We start from the raw sequence: 6,706 nt of genomic DNA on the forward strand, positions 1-6,706 counted from the left end.
TTAATTCTGTTTTCTGTTGACCGTCTCCTGACAGGAGAGACATTTTACCTCATGGTCAGGTTTCAATTAGCTGTTACTGAGAACTGCTGATCTGATCCATAGTGTATTTTTTCTATTAACTTTGTAGAGTACTTATCATTTTTCTGTCTTTGCCCTTTAATTTTGTTTCCTCTTCAATGTTCTATCCTATTTGGGGCCTTATTTTATTTTTTAATTCAAAAATGTCTGTTAGCAGTTAAGAAAACAAAAGCAAATAAAAAATGCACATGATAGCTAGATTTAGAATATATCTAGTGTGTTTTCTGTCTCGGCAATGGAGGGTTCTAGAAACTCTTGAAAACCTTCATTACATAAGTTCCTTAAAATGCTGATTAAGAAATAAGACCTTCCTTCCTCATCTTTCAAGCTGCACAGCTAATTGTCAAGAAAGTGAGGGGAAATCCTCAGAAGCCAAGTCAACCAGAAAGCAGGGATTCTGGGAGATACACGAGCCTTAGAAGCCCTGGGGGCCAGTTGGCTCCTGAACTGAGTTTCAGTTGCCTTGACAGGAGGGCAGTAGGTGAGCCCCAGGCCTCTCACACTGGGAGTTGGATGGCTGTTCTTATGTAAGGCCAAGCACATCCTGAGAATCCTGCTTTATAAAAGGGTGAATTAGAAAGAAAAGTAAAAAAGCATTCCTCAAGGCAAGGAAGTAAGGAAAGTCAATTTTTTTGGAAGCGGGGAAAAATAACATATCCAATGTAAGTATTTAGTTTAAATCTGTTCTGGCATGAGACTGACAACAAACTCCTGGCAGAAAATCACAGCTCCTCCTGGAAACAGAAGTTGTGTTTTGAATGAATCAGTGGGCAGCCATTTAGAAAAATGTCTCCAGAGTCTTCTGGATCAAGATACTGGACCCAAACACCTCCCTTCCATGGTCTCATTTAAATAACCAGAAAGGTTTTAAAGGAAAGAAGCCATAATCATAGTTCTATTTATTGACATTAATATATGCTAGGAATTCAGATGTGACTATGGAGTTGTCACCTCTTTTATGGACCTTACTTTCTATTTGACATAGTTGGGGAACTTGGTGGAGGGTGGTGTTAGACTGTTGCAATTAGCCAGGACAGGAGATTAAGAAAGCAGTGAAGGGCGGGTGACATTTTTAGCTGAGGACAGTCCTGTTCAGTTGGTTTGTAATTGCAGGCTCGTTGAGTTGTCACTGGAGGGAATTGATCTTATGGAGTTTGGACTTAACTCAGGCCTCTTCAGAATGGACAAGTGAACCTGGAGAAAGACAGTCAAATCTGTGCAGACATTAAAGTCAACGTGAACGTGCTGTATCCCTGAGCCAAAGATAGGACAAGTAGGCAGCAGTTCTTGAGGACAGAGGAGTGGTTTTTAAGGTTCTCCAAGAATGAAGCCCAGGGAACCGGGATGGCCAGTTGTCAAACTGTGACGTTGCTCTTTGGACGGTGTACCCACCGAGGTTATTGGCCGTTAATAGGTTTCCATTTCTCTTTAATGCATGACAGGTGATGAGGACGTGGGCATACACTTTTGACACCTTGTCAAAGTGACTGGGTACCTGCCTAGAAGGGCGGGCACAGCTACGGCTGCGCCATACATCTTGCCGCCCATCCCGTTCCCCGGCTCCGTGATCACGGCAGAGTGGTTCCTTGTTGAGCTGTCCGTCTCCTCTGTGACATCGTAACCCAACAAATTACCGGAGCGTATTAGCTAGGCTTTGTTCTTTTCCATCCTTCCCTTCAAATGATGATGACTGATAATGGACCCAGTTACGTTTGCAGATGATTTACACGTAGTGCTGTCAATACAAACCTTGTAATCCCCACTGTGTGATCTAGAGAAGAAAGTTACATTCTTTCCAAATTGTTTTGATGCACTTATGTGGGAAAATGATGTACGTTTGAATATGTATTTCCTCTCTGAATAACCATGGCTACAGATGAATATTTGTAGACATGGAATGAGTTTACTGTATTTGAACTGTATGGTCCCCTAAATTCTCCCCAGCTTTTTAAAGTCATCACTGGAGTGCTACCTCCACAGTGTCCCAAAACATCCACCACTGCCTGTTCTTCAGACACTGTGAGTTTCCAAGTTGGAGAAGGCTGCTGGCTGTTGAGGCATTCTCTGGCACATCTCTGGCTGGCTGATGTGAGCTTAGCACACAAGACTTGGCAGACAGTATCTAACCATGGTCACGTCCATTTCTGGAACACTCATGGAGGATTTTACACCTATGCTAGTGGCATACGTTATTTCTTTTAGTTTTCAAAACAATCATAATTAGATTTTATCACCTGTATTAATAAGGAAACTGTCAAAGCGAGTGATGTGCAGAGTTTGGACTGGAACACGGGTCTTTCTGATCCCTATCTCTGTTCCCTCCCCAGCCTATCCTTCCAAATGTCCAGGAGACTCTTCCTCAGTCTTGAGTTTCCCGCTGATGTTACCACTGTCTTTGTTTCTGGAGAGGAAAACAAGTCTAAACTTACTTTCCAGTTGGAAATGGAATGGAGAGTTAACGTTGGAAGCCGGGAGAGTCTGTCCTGTGATGAAGCGGTCTCTGAGCCACTTCCATGGGGACGTCACGTCACTGTCTGGGCCCCTTGCACAGCCTGTGCACAGGTGATAAGCCAGATGTGCTGAGCAGTCCTACCGGACAGGGAAGTGCTTGGAAATGAGTTTGGGTATTTGGTTTCATTACATATGTTCCTGAGGGCCTTGGCCTGGCACTTCAAATGGGACCACTCCCTGTCCCACAGACTCGTGCTCTGGGCCGGTGCAGACCTAACGTGGCCTCAGCCTGAGGCTCAGGGCCCGTGGTGATGAGGAGCATTTTAGTCCAGGGTCTGCCGGAGGCTCTGACACTTCTGGGCCATGGGAATTTGTCCAGGATGATAATAAATCCTCCCCGAGATTCAGATTTCCTTGCCTGTGAGCTGGGGTAGTAATAGTTTCTGAAATGATTGTAATGATTCAGTAACGGGCACAGCGTGTGCTGGCAGGTTGCTTGTGTTTAAGGAGCAGAAGTCGCAGTCACTCTGTCAGCCTCTCACTGTGTGCTCTGTGTTTTGAGAGGTTGTGTGTTTGGTGAAAGTCCCGCCCAAACCCTAGGGTGTAGATGAACTGTTGTTCCTTTACTTTCCCGTCCTTTTCCTCTTTCCCTTCTCTGTGTCCCATGTTTAGGTAGCAGATTCCTCTGTTTCAGGGAATACGGAACTTTCTAGTAAAAGGAGAGGCGGAACGCGGAAAGGTGGGGCCCAGAGGGGGTCTGGAGCATCCGCACAGCGCTGCTTCCCTGCATTTCTGCATCCGGTCCCATCAGTGCATGAAGTCAGCCTTCCTCTTCCTTCCTGTGTCGTTCGGTCTCTGTTTTAAGGGAAAATTTTTTACGGGTCTTTTTTCCATTACATGTTTCGTTCAGATGCTTGTTGCTTTTCTCCCTGTGCTTCAGCATTCCTAGGAGAGAATTCAGCAGTGCAGCATCCTCTCCGAGCTCTATGAGTTGATCGGCTTCCACCGCAAGTCCGCCTTCTTCAAGCGGGTGGCCCCCGTGCAGCGCGCGGCCCCCGGCATCCCGGAGCCTGGCGGGAAGGTCTTCGCCCGACTCCTTCTGCAGACGCTTCCTGGCTACAGTCTGTCGCGGGATCTGCAGGACTTCAGCAAAGGTGTTGGAACTAAAACATTGCTTCAGTCCCATTAACCATGCCTGGTTTGGGCCCTGCTGTCCTGTCTCATCAGGGTGAATTCTGATTCGTTTAGAATAGGGCTCAGCAGACTTTTTCTGTCAAGAGCTTGGGAGTAAATATTTCAGGGTCTGCAAACCTCCTGATCTCTGGTGCAGCTGCTCAGCTCTGCTGTTCAGACGCCAGAGCATCCGGACATTCCACACACCCACAGAGCTTTATTAACAGCGGTGTCTGGGGCTGGATTCAGTGTATGAACTGCAGTTTGTCCCCACAGCCTCCTCACTATTGACGCCTGCACCAGAGCATGCATTTGCGACAATGGGTGAACCTGCACTGACACGTCATCATCACCCAGAGCCCAGAATTAACACTAGGATTTACACTTGGTGGTGTGCACTCTGTGGGTTTGGACATATGTGCAATGACATGTATCCACCGTCACAGCATCATACATAGTAGTCTGTCTTAGTGACCTTAAAATGCTCTGTGCTGCACCTCATTCATTGCTCCTTCCCCTCTAGCCTCTGACAGCCACTGATCTTTTAGTCTCTGTGGTTTTCCCTTTCCCAGAACACCATACAGTTGGAATCAGACAGTTGCGGAACCTTCCCAGATTGGCTTCTTTCACTTAGTAATATGCATTTAAGGTTCCTCCATGTCTTTCCATGCCTTGATAACTCATTTCATTTTAGCACCAAATAATAGTCCATTTTCTGGCTGGACCACAGTTAATCCATTCACCTACTGAAGAACAGCTTAGTTGCTTCTGAGTTCTGGTGATTATGAATAAAGCTGCTATTAACATCTGTATGCAGTTTTGTGTGTGGACATAAGTTTCCATTTCGTCGAGTAAACACCAAGGAGCACAGTTGCCGGATCATGTGTTAGGAGTACGTTTAGTTTTGTAAAAAATTGCCAGAACGTCTTCCAAAGTATCTGGGCCATTTTACATTCCCACCAGCAATGCATGAGAATTCCTTATGCTCCACATCCTCACCAGCATTTGGTGCTGTCAGTGTTCAGAGTTTTGGCAGTTCTGACAGGTGTGCAGTGGTACCTCGCTGTTTCAGTCTGCATCCCCTTGATGACAGATGCTGTGGAGCATCTTTCCATAGACTTCTTTGGCATCTAGATTTTTTCTTTGATGAGATCTGTGTCAGGAATTTTGCTCATTTTTTAATCAGGTTGTTCATCCTTCTTGTTGAGTTTAAAGAGATTTTGGTATATTCTGGATATCAGCCCTTTATCAATGTGTCCCTGCCCTTCACCTGCAGCACCGGAGTTGTCCTTTGGGTCTCAGTGGAGTGTCAGCTCTTCAAAGAGGTTCCCTGTCTTCCCTCAGCCTAAATACTGTCCTTGTATTTTTCACTTTCATTGACTCATTTTGTTCTTTTTAAATAGCATTTCCCATAATTTGTAATTATATTAAAAAAAAGGGCAATGATTGAACACCACCTCCCCACCAGGCTGTGTGCCCTGTGAGAGCAGAGGCCCTGTCCCCACTCACCATTTCCCATGACAGCACATGGCACATGTCCATGTAAAAGTGTGTAACGTGGGGCCAAACCTGATGAGCAGCTATGATGACATGTGTTGGCTACCATTTATTGAGTAGACTTTGTTTCTGATGTAAATTATTAAATCACATGAATTAAACTTGTTTGTTTTGAAAAATAAAACAACAAAGCCCACCTCCATTTGATTGGTACTTTCTACTTAGCCTTCTGACACAGGAGGGGATGTTCACAATCATTTTCTGGAGGAAGTTGGGGAGGTAAAGTAAGAGAGTGAGATCAAATAAAGTAAAAATGATAACTATCAGTTGGCTTTATTTTCACTAAGACATAAAAGTTACTTTAAACCCTATCTCAGCTGTTGTTCTGTTGTTTTAAACATTTCTCATAGAATTAAATGGAAGCCCACTAAACCCTGAAAGGGAAATTGTGTGCTCAGGTCCTGAAAATTGTTTATGTCTATTTCTTGAAATGCACATTTTCCCTGCTGGTTAAAGAAATTCGAGGCGGGAACACAGCCGTGCGCTGTGTGTCTGCCGGCTTCACGGGCTGCTCACTGTCATTTTCATTTTCTTGTGTTGCAGTTTATGAAGGTTTTCCCATGAGATATATTGCTCAGCCTTTTCCTGAATGAAGGATTGAATTTTCCACAGGAAATCTTATGAAAGAGAATGACAAGGCACATGGGTTTCCCAAAAAGGAATACTTGATGTAATAAACTCTCACTATGGTGAACCTTTTTTAATACAAGCCAGTTGAAAATTTTATCACTAGGTCATAGGCCACAAATCTGTGTTAAGAATAAAAAGATTCAAATTTTATAGAAGAAGCAGTTTGAATCAAGTAGAAATTATGATTTGTACACTAGTTGGTGTTAGAAATTATACTCAGTCTTATCATAATTGCCTGTGGTAGGAACTGGATTATTATTTATTTATTAAAAAAAAATCCACTAGGTGCTATTTGCCCCATTCTTGATGCAGCAGTGCTGAGGTTAGTTAAGTTGGGCCATTTAGGATTGTTAGCTAGGTTTTCCGGACATTGATTTCAGCCTCTTTATCTTTTTTACAATCTCTTCTTTTGTATCGGCCTTTGGTCTTTTGACAACGTGGAAATACTGCACGGATCTGCCTTTCCCTTTTTTCCTGTCTTTGTGGGAAAAGATTTCTGAAAGACAAACTACTAGGATATTAAGGATTTTGTGTGGGGTAAGTTTGTTCAGTTCTAAGGATTTCAATTAATACGCATTAATACTTGCTATTCAGCTAATGACAGTAAAATTATAAACTAACTTAAGTATACATGAGTAAGTATAGTACAATAAGCCAATCACCCAGATTAAGGAATTCACAAACTTTTCCATATTTCCTTTATTCAGACCTTTGTTCTTTTATTTGTCCTTTGTTGAAGTATTTGACAGCAAATCCAAGAAGACATGTCATTTTACCCTATGTGCTCAAGTAGGCATGTCTGAAAAATGAGGGCCTT

The 6,706-nt window shown here is 43.5% G+C and overlaps 1 long non-coding RNA gene across 1 annotated transcript; it reads left to right on the top strand.

The window, feature by feature from the left end:
• The first annotated feature begins 850 nt into the window (after positions 1–850).
• Positions 851–5,522, top strand: LOC141577423 (uncharacterized). The gene is made up of 2 exons (XR_012506287.1): positions 851–2,640; positions 3,470–5,522. It is a non-coding gene; the product is annotated as an uncharacterized LOC141577423 (long non-coding RNA).
• The last annotated feature ends 1,184 nt before the right edge of the window (positions 5,523–6,706 follow it).

The sequence above is a fragment of the Camelus bactrianus genome, chromosome 4 (genome assembly GCF_048773025.1).
Source record: "Camelus bactrianus isolate YW-2024 breed Bactrian camel chromosome 4, ASM4877302v1, whole genome shotgun sequence".
NCBI classification, from domain to species: domain Eukaryota; kingdom Metazoa; phylum Chordata; class Mammalia; order Artiodactyla; family Camelidae; genus Camelus; species Camelus bactrianus.